A 15,499-nucleotide genomic window follows, 5' to 3' on the forward strand; every position below is an offset into this window, starting at 1 on the left:
TTGATCATCTTCATCCTCGTTCAAGCGCTGGTGCATGGCCACTTGCTCAAGGGCTTCCATCTCCTCGTCACTCATGGAGTAATAGGTTCCATCATCGTTGAGGATCATGGTGCGCTTGTTTGTGCATTCATAGGACTTGTGGCCTCGGCCGCCGCAAGTGAAACACTTGAAGGAGCTTGTCTTGACAGTCTGATCGGTCGGAGTAGATGATGAAGCACACGGCTTGAAGTTGCTTGTAGTCGGAGGAAGATGACTTGAGCTTGTTGAAGCTTTCTTGTAACTTGACTTGTCGTCATTGCTTGTAGATGGCTTGGTTGAGGTAGACGTTGGAGGAGTCATTGAAGCTTGGTTGTTGGAGAAGCCATAGGTCTTTGATGGGTATGTGTCGTACTTGAAGTCATCTTGTACTTGGCGTTCCGCCTTAGTAGCTTGATGCACGAGCTCAATGAGGTTGGATTAGGGTTGGAAGTCGGCAATCTTCTCGATGGGATGATTGAGTCCATTCAAGAAACGTGCCATAGTTTGCTCATCATCTTCCTTGACATTGGCTCGAATCATGGATATCTCCATTTCTTTGTAGTATTCTTCAACACTCTTTGTTCCTTGCTTGAGGAGTTGGAGCTTCTTGAAGGGATCGCGGTTGTAGTAGGTGGGCACAAAACGTGCTCACATGACTTCCTTCATTTGAGCCCAAGTGGTGATTGGTGGTTCACCTCTTGCTTCTCGGCGCTCAAGGATTTGTTCCCACCATATGAGCACATAGTCTTGGAACTCAAGTGATGCCATAGCGATCTTCTTCTCTTCCTCATAGTTGTGCAAACGAAAAAATTTGTCGACCTTCAATGCCCATGATAGGTACTCTTCAGGATCATTGCTTCCGTTGAACTTGGGCATGGTGAATTTTAGCTTGCCGTAGTGTTACTCTTCATTGTGTTGTTTGCGATGGTGATGATGATGTCCTTGACGAGGAGGATAGTCGTCCTCATGTTGCTCTTGCGTGGAGGTAGTCCATGATCAACTTACTCTTGTTGAACTTGAGGTGGAGGTGGAGCTTGACGAGCTTGCGGAGGAGCTTGAGGAACTTGAAGTTGCACTCGCGGTTGGTAGTTCCGCTCTTGGATTTATTCTCAAAGTGTTTCCTCTTGATTGCACCGATCTTGGTTGCAGTTGGCAATGGCTCGACTTGATTCTTGAAGTGCACATTGCGCCTCAAGAGCTTGTGCTTCATGTTGTTATTGTTGAAGACGTTGAGCCTCGGCGTCTTGTTCCTCTTGGTGTAGATGCGCTCATTCTTCCTCTTGGCGTCGTTACCGTTGTCATTCTTGAGCTTGAGCAAATGCAACTTGATGTGGTGGAGGACGAAGTTCTTGCTCGTCGACACTCTCTTGTGAATGCTTGTCATGTAGCGGATTGCAAGATGCATGACGGTCTTGACGCGTGGCTCATCAAAGAGTGTTTTATGTTGGTGTACTTGAGCCGGAGAAGGTGTCGTCGGAGTGTCGACTTGAGCAGCTTCGTCTTGAGTATGAAGAAGTAGAAGGAGGGCGGTTCACCAACAAGGCGCGGATCTCGTCCATCCTTGCATCATTCTCTTGCTTGTGAGCGTCGAGCTTGTTGTCGAAGTAGTCCTTGGTACGTTGCTCGGAGAGTCGCAAGTCGGTGGCGAGGTTGTCGATGCGGTCGGTCGTAGCTTGTTGCTCTTGATGCAACACTCGTTGTGCACCAAAGATGTGGCTCTTGGTGAAGAATGATGACATGTCGTCATCTTGTTCGATGAAGAGTGGGTTGGTAGAAGTACTTGGCCTATCCATCATTCCAAGAAAAATGTGAGTTGGAGAAGGAGAAGAACTTATACCAAATGTACCTTGACCGATGTTATCGATGAATCAAGTTCACTCAAATGCGGACAACAAAATAGCACTATTGGTACCAATTCTTGTCGGTTCTCACACCTACACAAGTAAAAGCTTATGGTGGAGCTTGGTTACGATGGTGGCACAAAATTTGATGCAATTGTTAGTTTGACTCAAAGATGTTGAAAAAGATTCGCAAATTCGCAAATGCAACAAGTAGACCAAGCAAGTAGTGGTACACGGAAACACACACGCAAATAGATAAGTGGGATTGTGCACACGAAAAATGAGCCAAAATGTGGAGTCGACGAAAATGCTCTTGTTGGACAATACTAGAGAGACGCTAGCACGATTGCACAATTGGCGCATACGGAGCTTGTGCACAACCTACTAGGAAAAAATGCAACGATCTCTATCCCAAGTATGCTATATGTATGGTATTTTGGTGATATGATGCAAGATGATCGGATATGACAATCTTAATGTAGTATGATGCTATGGTTCTTGCTTATAAGCTCTTTGCTTATCTTTCTCTTTTTGCTTAAAAGCTTGTGTGGCTCTTTCACTTTTGAGCTCTTTTCTCATGCAAAACATCACGAAGCAAGATAGCAATTGTGTATGCAATGACAACTTTGTGACACAAGAGATGATATGGTATGTATGCTTATGGAGGGTATTATCACTAGTGTGCACAAGTCACATTGCCGGCAATACTCAATGGCTAGTCTCGATGGGTAAGCAACGCAAAAGTAAGGCCATGTGGTTATCACTGCAATTGCAAGGTATGACAAAGATGTCGACGAAGTTACCGTCCTTGGCGATGATGAGTAGGCGATGGAGATGAGCAGTGGTGATGTTGACGTCGAACCGTACCTATATAGCCGAAACACAATAGGACAGGTGAACCACAACCCAAAATCTCAAAGACCAAAACATGTGAAAATCGTCATAGGAGCTAGCGGTGAGCGCAGGTGGTGTTTGCTGAAAGTGGTGGTGGTATGCGGAAGTATGCATGGGCACCGGGGTAAAAATTTGGCAAAACTAGGCGGAAAAGGGGGGTGGGGAAGGAGTTGCAGCTGCCAGGGGTGGAGCGGTAGTGCTGCTTGGGAGGGCGGTAGTACCGCTTGTGTCGCTCAGCGGTAGTACCGCTTGGAGGGCGGTAGTACCGCTCGTATCGGGAAAAAAATCGCAAAATCGAAAAATCGGGGCGATTTTGGGGCGGAAAAGGATGATTTCGGGGGCAAAATTGGATGGATTTCGTGGATGGTAAGAGGTGAAAAATGGGGAGATGCTAGATCCACTCGAAACCAAGCAAATCCACGGATCAAAATCAACAAAATATCATCAAAACCAACAAATGACAAAAAAAATTGGGGCTATTTTTGGTGGGGATTTTCAGATTTTAGGACGAAATCAACAAAATCAAGCTAGAAAACACGGGGTAGGGGCTCCAAAAACGTGATCAACGTGGCTCATGATACCAAGATGATGTAGGACGGAACCCTATGGGGTCGAACTTTCATGTTTGGAGAGGATCCTACGGGGAACACGAAGAACGCGCAGAAGAACACGAGGGAAAACACGAGGGGAAACAAGAGAAACACTCAATCGACATGAATTTGATCACACAAGTGCTAGATTATCGAGGCACAAAGTAACACGAGATCCAAATTCAACAAGGGACGATACAAGAGTAACCATTCTTCTCCTTGAGGAGGTCTTGATTGTCTTCTCCGGATGGAGGCCTTGAATCTGGATGGATCTTCTCCGAAGAGGTGCGGTCCCTCACGAGGAGTAGATCCGGTACGGATGAGCAATGCTCTATCTCAAATGAGCTAAACCAATGCTAACCCTATAAAGGATGAGGGGAAGGTCTATTTATAGTCTAAGCCTTCAAAGGGGTAAAAGAGGGGCGAAATGAGTACATGGGCCTCGGCCCGGATACGCTGCATGCAGGCAGGGCGGTAGTACCGGACCCTTGGGCGGTAGTACCGCTTGTAGAGGTTCAATGGTAGTACCACTTTGATGGGGCGGTAGTACCGCTCTGGAGCCGTGCGATCACAGGAGTTTGTCGGGTTCGGCGGAAGAAGGGTGGATGTAGGGCGGTAGTGCCTCTTGGAAGGGTTCGGCGGCAGTACCGCTTGGCGTGGGTGTAGTACCGCCCATTCCAGGCTGGGCATCTTCTCCCCTTGCTCTCGACGTCTATCGTGTATCGTAGCTTCTCCTAGGTTGGTTCCTTGGTTCCTAAGCACACAAAGTATCTTCGTTTGAGGTAGTAGCCATGTCTTAAATGGGTCAAAGGGAAGTTCAACAAGGAGAGAGTTAACCTCGGATTGAATAGCACGTGCTCGAGCTCTTGTCATGGGTCCACTTGGAGCTTGTGTAGTCGAAGTAGTGTCCATGGGGATGATCGTAGGATGCTCCGCATCACTGTTCTGTTTTATAAGAAGCCAATGGTAAGTGACATGAGATGGGTCGACTGGAAATTCATTGACAACAATGAAGATCATTTCCCAGGAGTTCATGGGAGTTTCAGATTAACAGGAGTTGATGCATTTGTTAGTCAGAAGCTGAGAAAATGGAATCATGAGTTGATCATGCAGTTTTACTCCACAACACACTTTTACCCTGATGGTAAAATTGTTTGGATGACAGAGGGTACCGGGTACCAATCTTAAGTGGCTGAGTGGGCAAAGCTGATAAATGCGCTAGAAGAGCATGAGGATGACACTGATGTATATGCTAAGCCAAGAAAAGGACATGACACAATGGCTCACATGTACAAGGAAATACCAGATGCTGCCTTGGACACCGACAAGTTTGGGTCTATTTATTATCTGTTATTAGGTCTGCCTACTATCAACACAATACTCAGACACACTTTGCTGCCCCAAGTCTGGAGATGACAGAATGATTAGCAGGCACTCAATAAATCTACTGCATATGTTTAATGTGCCTGAAAAATTCAAAGTGATGACATTGATTGTAGAGACAATCAAGAGGACAGCTGCTGACCAAAAGAGATCATGTGGCTGTGCTCCACAAATTTGATGCTCGTCAACTCCAAGATGGGCAAGGGCATGTATCTCTTAGACAAGGAAAATCTTCCCTTACTGCCATAGTTTGAAGACAATGTGGTTGTCATGGATCCATCACATCCCACATCTGTGCAGGCTCAGGAGAAGAAAGACAAAGCTAGAGCAGAGAAGGAAACCAAGCCTCCAATTGCTGAAGAGGCCTCCCAGTTTTTCCTAAAATCCAAGCAAGATCAACTTGGCTATCTCATTCAAGCAACTTTGAGGATTGAGAAAGGGTTGGCAACCCTGACTTGGAATCAAGAGAGTCTAGAGAGGATCATCGAGACTAATTTTTATGATATAGACTTGAAGGTCATAGAGATCCAGACTGTAGTTGAGCAACTCCAGGATGAAGCTGAAGAGAGAAGAGGGAGAGCTACAACTGAAGCCTTTCAGAGAGTGCCAAGGGCACAAAGGTCTGTAGCTATGCCAGCTAGTGACACAAGGGCTACAACATCAGCACCAGTAGCAACAGCCCCTATTGCTCCTCCAGTTGCAACTCCACCAGCTCCTCAGAACTCTTCGGATGCATTCGTCGTAGGACTCCTCTCCATGCCAATTTCGCACTCCGGAGCTCCCGGAGATCATGCTTAAAGCCGCATAGCACTATGTATTTTAAAGTTTTTTGGTAACTTGTTGCCAAAGGGGGAGAAAGTGTATAGATCATAGGCCTCGAGAGAGAGAGAGTGTTTCTTCTTTTTGCTCTCTGGCTACTCTACTTGCTTTACTTGTTTGGATGATACAATGTTTTATGCTTGTGTGTGAGATACTTCTATGATCATATGTTTGATCACATCATACTTTAATGCTTGTGCTTAATGATGATATTCTATCTCTCATGTATGATCATTCATATCTTGTTTTGGTGGTGAGTGCATATTTCATATTTTATCATTTTGAGCGCTCCACCAAGATGTATGTTACATGGAAGAGTGACCCATAATCCTAATTGATTGTGCATTTGCATTCAAAAGCAAATCTCAAATAATGCACAAATTTAGGAGGAGCTCTTGCTTATCACATACTTGTCAAAGCGACAATGTACTTCATTTATATTATCATTTGTCGAAGCTTTGATCTATATATTGTCATCAATGACCAAAAAGGGGGAGATTGAAAGTGCAACTAATCCCCGGGTGGTTTTGGTAATTCATAACAACATATAGCTCACTGAACTAACATTCTTTCAAGATCAATATTTCACAAAGTACAATGGTTGGTATGGCATGGACTAGAGATGTGGACCTGTCAAAATGCTAAGGACACATATTGGCAAAAGCTCAAGACTTTACATTTTCATTTTAGTGATCCAAGATCACATTGAGTCCATAGGAAAGCCAATACAATTAAAAGGGGATGAGGTGTTGCTTAATGGCTTGCTTGCTCAAAATGCTTAGTGATATGCTCCAAAATCCCTCAACCAATTTCTCATTTCCACATATGTCCTAAACAAAAAGTGAAACTCGGCCCCACCGATTTGATCTATCCAGCGCCACCGAGTTCATTTGACATAGCCATATCCAAAAACCCTAATCAATTTGGTCTTACCGATAGGGATCTCGGTCTCACCGAGATGAGATTGCAAACTCTCTGTTTCCCATCGTAACATTTCGGTCTCACCGAAATGAGCGATCGGTCCCACCAAGTTCGCAGTGCAAACTCTCTATTTCCTTTTCATAATATTTCGGTCTAACCGAGATGAGCGATCGGTCCCACCGAGTTTGCCTGACCAAGTATCTAATTCCTTATTACTAAAATCGGTCTCACCGAGTTCATGTGATCGGTCTCACTGAGATGAGGTTTTTCCCTAAGCCTAGCGCATCTGTCTCACCGAGTTGATCATGTCAGTCCCACTAAAAAGCCTAACATTCACATTTTGAACCAAGTCGCTCTCAGCGAGTTTCGCTATTCGGTCCCACCGAGTTTGGTAAATTGTGTGTAATGGTTAGATTTTGTGTGGAGGCTATATATACCCCTTCACCCCCTTATCCATTAGAGAGAGAGCCGTCAGAATGTGCCTACACTTCGACTACTCATTTTATGAGAGAGAACCACCTACTCATGTGTTGAGACCAAGACATTCCAATCCAACCACAAGAATCTTGATCTCTAGCCTTCCCCAAGTTGCTTTCCACTCAAATCATCTTTCCACCATAGCCAAATCAGTGAGAGAGAATTGAGTGTTGGGGAGACTATCATTTGAAGCACAAGAGCAAGAAGTCCATCATCAACACACCATGTATTACCTTTTGGAGAGTGGTTTCTCCTAGATTTCTTAGGTGTCACTTGGGAGCCTCCGTCAAGATCGTGCAGTTGAACCAAGGAGTTTGTAAGGGCAAGGAGATCACCTACTTCGTTAAGATCTACCGAAGTGAGGCAACTCCTTCGTGGGCGATGGCCATGGTGGGATAGACAAGGTTGCTTCTTCCCCTTCGTGGGTTGAGCCCTCCGTGGACTAGCGCAACCGTTACCCTTCGTGGGTTGATGTCTCCATCAACGTGGATGTATGATAGCACCACCTATCGGAACCGCGCCAAAAATCCACGTGTCTACATTGTGTTTGCTCCCTCCAAACTCCTCCCCTTTACCTTCATATGCAATGACTTAGATTCCACTGCTATACTCTTAGAATTGCATGTGTAGTTTGTTTGTTTGACTAGTGCTAAGTTGCTAAAATATGCCAAGACTTAAAATTGGGAAAAGGCTAGATTTTTATTTGGTCAAGTAGTCTAATCACCTCCCTCTAGACATAATTTTGATCCTACAATAGGTCACAGGCCAGGTGTGCCACGAATATTGTGGATGCACGCAGTGCATGGATGATACGATATCTCAGGAGCTAACATCAAAGAAAGATGGCGGTTCTGGGAAAATTGTGTACATGGGGCATCGAATATGGCTCGAGAAGGACGACCCATGGAGAAACCATGGTGATCTATTAAATGGCGAGTCTGAGCATTGAGGACCTCCACGTAAGCGGAGTGGCGCCAAAATCGATGAGCTATTGAAAACTGGGAACAGTGCCCTGCACCAGGGAAGACGATGAAAAAGGCGCCGGAGCTGCTGCTAAAGGTCTGGAAGACGAGGTCTGTTTTCTGGGACTTGGAGTATTGGAACAACCTTGACATGCCTCATTACCTTGATAAAATGCATATATGTAAGATTGTCCTTGAGAGCTTTCTTGTGACACTGATAAACATGCTGGATAAGACCAAGGATGGGCCGAAGGCAAGAAGAGACTTGCAAGATTTGAAAATCAGGGTAGATCTACACATGCCACCCCGTAAAAAGTCAGAGGAGACAGAGACGGAGATGGAGGCGCAAGAGAAGAAGGGCAAAAAAGTGAAGGAAGAGGATTATTTCCCCCCTTCTTGCTTCACCTTAAGTCTGGCTGAGATCAATCAATTCTTCAAGTGCCTTACCAGAACCAAAGTTAGTTTCGGTTACTATGGGAAGATAAGAAAATTTCTTGACATGAAGACAAAAAGGTTCATCGGGATGAAGTCCCATGAGTGTCATGTAATGATGACGTAGATACTACCTATTTCCCTTAGAGGGATAATGGGCAAGCACGGCCATGACACGCTTATTGGTCTCTGCAACGTTTTCGAAGTCATCTCTCGAAAGTCGAATAGTGTGAAGTAGCTCCGAAGGCTACAGGAAGAGATTATTGTGATACTAAATTGTCACGAGAAACCACGACCACCTATGGGACCAGGACGGCCCCTTGCTGGTTTGGCAGGGTGAGTCTTGTTACACAAAGAGCATATCAACATGGGGCAGAAAGGCAAAGATAACACGGGCAATTTTACCCAGGTTCGGGTCTATACGAGGCATAAAACCCTACTACTGTTTTGGTGGATTGAAGGTGGAAATGTGGTGGTGGTGCGTAGTACACTTGCCCGACAAGGGTTGCCTCAGGGCGGCAGCGACTATGTGCGTACGGGGGTGTGGGTGTTCTAACTTTCCAACCTCTCGAATTGTTGCCATGGGCCTCCTTTTATAGGCAAAGGGTTCACCAGACTGGCAAATTAGTCATTAGACACTGTTAAGATAGCAAATAGTGCTATCATACCTAACTCTGCATGCTGATAATGCACATTTAATGCACCACTTAGTGTCACGTTGTTGGTTGCCCGGCAAGGCTTGCCGGGCTATCTCGCTAGCTCCACGCATGCTTGCCTGACATGTCATAGGATGGGTGTTGTCTGTGGGTTCTCTTGGTAGAAAGTGGCTGCCATGTGGCGAATGGCTACCACTTAATAACTCCATGGTTGACACTGCACTAATCGTCAACGTGAGTCGTGGTGGAGTGGTCGTGGAGGTGATCAGATCTCCTTATGTCCCGGCAGGCCCTGCCAGAACGCCTTGGTCAGCTTCTTCTAGGGGTGGCCTCGCCCCTTGCCGGGCTCGCCTCCCCGGCAAGGGAGGCCTCTCTCTTGATGACATCTTGTTCTTCTAGCCTGGTCTTGGTCCCTCTGATATGCTTGTTGGTTCTTTAAATCTCTTGGTCTATTGTACTCCGCCTTGGACTGGTGTTTCAATCTTGATCTTGTGCCTATGCACAGTCAGGGCAATAGACCCAGGGTCTGTTGCATCGATAGAAGCCCCCGGGTGTGCCCCGAATGCGCTGTTGAGCGTCATTGGGGTAGGGCCTAATAAGTGCAGAGTCAAACCTACTGAAGAGGCGGGCCTCCTGAGATCTTCCTTGCTTCTTCATTAGTCTTGATTTCGGGCTAGTTTCCGGTTTCCCCGCGCGTCGTTCAAAGCCAATGGCGGTGGGTCCGCTCCAGTAGTGGCCCGTGAATGACTTTAACGCATGGGCTAGAAACTACCAATTCACTCTTCCCACCACACCCATATTCTTAGCCATGTATGCTGCATGTATCACGCGGGGTAAGTAATGGAGGCGCATGCTGTGGGAGAGCATAATGGTGAGGGTCCGACTTCCTTGAACTGGTGGGGAAGCGTGGTGGTTACTGAGGGAGTCCTGGATTAAGGGGTCCTTAGACAGCTGGACTATATACATGGGCCGGACTGTCGGGCTATGAAGATACAAGACAGAACACTTCTTCCCGTGTCTGGATGGGACTCTCCTTTGCGTGGAAGGCAAGCTTGGCGATTCGGATATGTAGATTCCTTTCTCTGTAACCGACTTTGTACAACCCTAGCCCGCTCCAGTATCTATATAAACCGGAGGGTTTAGTCCATAGGGGACAATCATAATCTCATAGGCTAGACTTCTAGGGTTTTAGGCATTACGATCTCATGGTAAATCAACTCTTGTAATACTCATATTCATCAAGATCAATCAAGCAGGAAGTAGGGTATTTCCTCCATAGAGAGGGCCCGAACCTGGGTAAACATCGTGTCCCCCGTCTCCTGTTACCATTGACCTTAGACACATAGTTCGGGACCCCCTACTCGAGATCCGCCAATTTTGACATCGACATTGGTGCTTTCATTGTGAGTTCTGTTGCGTTGTCACCAAAAGGTTTGATGGCCCTATCAATCATCTACAACGATGCAGTCCAGGGGGAGATTTTCCTCCCCAGACAGATCTTTGTATTTGGCGGCTTCACACTGCGGGCCAACTCGCTTGGCCATCTGGAGCAGATCGACAGCTACGCCCCTGGCCATCGGGTCAGATTTGGAAGCTTGAATTACGTGTCTGATATCCGCGGAGACTTATATTCGACGGATTCAAGCCCACGGCCCCCTGTCACCGCGATGAGCATGACCTAAATCTATCATCAGACCATGCTCAGGAGATGTCACCTACAACTGCTCTGGCCCTAGATCCGGAGGAGATCACGCCATCCGAGGACGGGATGCTCAACCCCGCCTGGAAGCCGCAGATTCAGCGGCGATAGAGCCGCACACAGATCCAACCTCAAGCGGGCCCGGTGTCATCGGAACCTCGGATTCGTCTCTGGCCATAGGTTCCAAACCGCGTGCATCCGTGCCCATCGAACTTGATCGGGTGCCGATCATTGAGTTCAACTCCGCGGACATCTTCCGGCACTCGCCTTTTGGCGATGTGCTGAGCTCATTAAGAGCCCTCTTCTTGTGAGGAGAATCTCAGCCGAACTATGTCCGGCTTGAATGGGAAGCTGATGTCGGAGAATTTCGCTTCCCACCCACCACCCACTTCATTGCCACTGTCGAAGACTTAACCGACACACTCGATTACGGCTCCGAGGACATCGATGGTATGGACAACGATGCCGGAGAGGAGCAGGCACAAAAACCACCACACATAGGGCGGTGGACGGCTAGATCCTCATACGATATATACATGGTGGACACACATAAAGAGAAGGAGGCCGACGGCGATAACGGTATGCCTGTCGATGAACCTCCCGAGCATCGGCGCCAGAAGCGCCGACCTCGATCCGGCAAAAGGAAAAAACAACAACATTATCATGGACGACGATGATAATCCAAACCAAACTGAGGACCCCGCAGACCCAGCGTTAGAGCAGGATGCGCGAGAGGACGGCGAGCACAGTCCGGCGATGTTGTCTGACCGCAGCAATGCCGAAGATAGCAATTACCAACCTGTCTCCGAAGAGGAGATCAGCCTGGGCGACGATGAATTCGTCGTCCCAGAAGAACCCTTAGAACAAGAATGCCTCCATCAAAGGCTTATCGCCAAGGAGCGTAAAGAAGCAGAAGCAGTGGCTTAAAGCCGCTTAGGATACACTCAATAACAGATGGAACGAAGTGCTAGACGCTGAGAAAAAATATGGCTACGATCGCCAAACAAGGGGCTATCCTAAGCGTAAACTGCTGCCCGAATTCGACGATGAGGCTATTTAGCCTATACCACCAAAAACAATATGGCCAACAAGCCGGGCCGACCACCTCGTGGTCGAGAAAGAGCAGCTAGCAGTGCCGTACACAAGCCCGCACCCCCTACCCATAAAGAAAGGGAGGTTGTGGCCTAGGACCAGAAACACAATCTACGTGAGGACCTGGATAAAAAGGCCGGTAAAGCGAGATCCATCTATGGATCTAGAGGCCGTTCCCCCACTCGGGATCATGGCTATCAAGCCAAATATGCCAGTCATATACCAGTTTGGAATCGATACCGAACACCACAACCATCGAACCCACGCCACGCCACAGTGAAATACAGGGGTGCCGCGCACCCCCTGTGCTTCACCGACGAGGTGATGGATCATGAATTTCCAGAGGGGTTTAAACCTATGAATATCGAGGCATATAATGGAACGACGGATCCTGCGGTCTGCAAAGAATACTTTATTGTCCATATCCACATGGCCCGCGGAGATGATCTCCACGCCATTAAATACTTACCCCTCAAGCTGAAAGGACCAGCTCGGCACTGGCTGAAAAGCCTCCTAGAAAATTCCATTGGAAGTTGGGAAGAACATGAGGACACCTTTCGGGCCAATTTTCAAGGGACTTATGTCCGGCCCCCGGACGCTGCGATCTAAGTCACATAATCCAACAACCTAGGGACTCAGCCCAAAAACTTTGGAATTGGTTTCTCACTAAGAAGAACCAAATCGTCGATTGTCCGGACGCCAAAGCCTTAACAGCTTTCAAGCACACTGTCCGGGACGAATGGCTAGCTAGACACCTTGGCCAAGAAGAGCCAAGGACAATGGCAGCCCTAACTGCGCTCATAACCCATTTTTGCACGGGCGAGGACATCTGGTTAGCCCGTAGCAGCATCAGCGAACCTGGCACATCCGAAGTCAGGGATGGCAATGGAAAGCCACGACGTAACAAAAACAAACGTCGAAACAACAAGGGAAGCCTAGATGATAAAGCAGTAAACGCTCGATTCAGTGTCTCCAGACCCAGTCAGCGGAAGAAACCATTTAAAGGAAACAAAGATGGCCCATCCAGCATAGACAAAATACTAGACAGGAACTGCCAGATCGATGGCACCCCCGCCAAACCCGCGAACCATACCAACCGCAGCTGTTGGGTCTTCAAGAAGGCTGGCAAGCTCACTGCCGAACACAAGGGGAAGGGGCCTCAGAGTGAAGACGAGGATGAATCTCGCGAGCCGAACACTAGGGGACAGAAGAAATTTCCACCAGAGATCAAAATAGTGAACATGATCTACGTCACTCATATCCCAAAGAGGGAGCACAAACGCGCACTCCAAGACATCTATGCCATTGAGCCTGTTACTCGCAAATTCAACCCATGGGTGGCTTGTCCGATCACCTTTGATCGCAGTGACCACCCGACTAGTGTGCTCGACCCAATAATCGATGGATACCATCTCACTCGAGTCCTCATGGATAGCGGCAGCAGCCTAAATCTAATATGTCAAGACACTGTCCATAAGATGGGGGTAAACCCGTCAAGAATCAAGCCAAGCAGCACAACCTTTAAAGGAGTTATACCAGGTGTAGAAGCCCGCTGGACGGGCTCTTTAACATTAGAAGTCGTATTCGGCTCTCCTAATAACTTTTGAAGCGAAGAGCTAATCTTCGACATAGCTCCGTTCCGAAGTGGCTATCATGCACTTCTCGGAAGAACGACCTTCGCCTGCTTCAATGCAGTCCTGCATTATGCCTATTAAAGCTCAAAATGCCTGGACCATGTGGCGTCATCACGGTCAGTGGAAATATGGAGCGCTCTCTCAGTACGGAGAAGGATACTGCGGCCTTAGCGGCCGAAGTACAAAATGGCCTATTCAAGCCGAACAGATCATCGGTCGTCAGGACCGCGGACACATCTAAACGTGTCTGAAGTACGCCTCAGGGCGGTAGCTCAGATAAAACCGAGCTCGATTAGCAGTTATGCCCCATCGACTGCCCCATAAGACGACAGCTTATGTACCTCGCATACACAAGTACATCCTTAAAATCCCCTGGGCAGAGCTGGGGACAAACTGCACACAAATATTCCATAGTTCGGCTCGACCCTATTCAGATTCTACGGTTATCTTTCAAGATCCAGTAAATGAACCATCTTTATTCACGGCCACACTGGATTTTCTTTTCAAGGGTTTTTTCTTCCTTTTACAGATGGCGATCACACTACCCCCTTCAAGGACACATCACAAAGGAGAAAACGACGCAGACGTGCAGCAGGGCCCCGCACTAAAGGTTTCTTTTTTAGATTAAGACCTTGTGTAAACCTTTTTATGTCTTTTTGTTTTATAGTTTTTTGGCCTGTACAATGTCCGTAGAAGTTATCGGCACTATTTGTAAGTACACGACTTGCCGTACTAGAAAGGGGTATTGCAGAAGCAACTTGGTCCATATTTGGTTTGGAGTTTTATTCTCTCACCACCTACGCTCTCTCCCCATGTCAGATTGACACACGTGCCTTGACAACAAGGTCCATTTACCAGGGGCTGTATTCGGCCCGGTATACTTTGAAAAGCCCAAACACCTATAGGGAGTGTTCGGCGTCGTGTGTTTGGCCTTATATGCATCAGCTCCGAATCATGTCTTTGGTCAATAGTTGGGTTGCCCGGCTCCTGTGCTTGCTACCTTACGTTCCACTCTATCAGCTAAGGTAGTAAAGGGAGAACTACACGATTATGTTCCAGTTCGTCCAGATGAGCACCTCAGTAGAGAAAGGCAAAAACTGACTGTCATGATGAGGCGAGAGCTGGTCAACCACTCGATGACTCACCAGAATCTTTGCGATTCCCTCCGTGTTAAACGAAGGTCCGTCCTTCTAGTCACGTATGTAAATGCACAATAATTCGAATAAACGCGTACATACCTGGGGCTATATCATAGACCCACCATCAAACTCCTATGGCTAAGTGAAAATGTTAAAGCCCTATAGTCCGGTTGCCTGGTTCGCTGCATTGACACCTCCTTAATGGAACAAGACGTTGGGTCAAGTGTAAGCAAGTGCTTTTCCGAACACCCCCGCGTTATACGCGAGGGCGCCGAAGCTGACGACTGGTAAACTTTCAGGTTATATATATACATAAAAATAAATGAACGGCTGCACAGGAGGCACAAAAATTTTTTGGGCGAAAGTATAAAAACATAGCCTTCGAAATATTACAATATTGTTGTTATAATTCTGGTAAACTTCACTCAAACATAATATCTTTCGAGCACTGACCCTCTATCAAGAGGCACCTTCTAGGACATCTTCAAAGTAATGTTCTGGCATGTTAAGGTCCTTGCCTTTGGGTGGACTCTGCGTTGCAATATCGAGGCTAGTAAGGGCCATCCATGCAACTTCCATGCACGTTGACCACTTAACAGCATCGATACGCAGCACCGCATCAACAAGTCGCCGCACCAAACTGAAATAACTATTTGGAATTGGCTCAGTCGGCCACAGCTGGGCTATGACGTCCTTCATTGCCGATTCGGACATCTGGTGGAGCTTGGCCCACTGGGCCATCTATTCATTCAACAGCGGATGCTTTGGCATGTCGAATTGCGACCAGAATAGCTTTTCCATCGCATGTCCTTCTTGCACGTGGAAAAACTGATTTGCATCGGCAACACTCTTCGGCAGGTCCAAAAAGACGTCTGGAGAACTCCACAGTTGATTAAGCGGGGCATACTTCGGATCGCCAAACTTAGTTTGCAATAAGAAGGG

Source organism: Triticum dicoccoides, chromosome 4B (genome assembly GCF_002162155.2).
Source record: "Triticum dicoccoides isolate Atlit2015 ecotype Zavitan chromosome 4B, WEW_v2.0, whole genome shotgun sequence".
Taxonomy (NCBI): Eukaryota; Viridiplantae; Streptophyta; class Magnoliopsida; order Poales; family Poaceae; genus Triticum; species Triticum dicoccoides.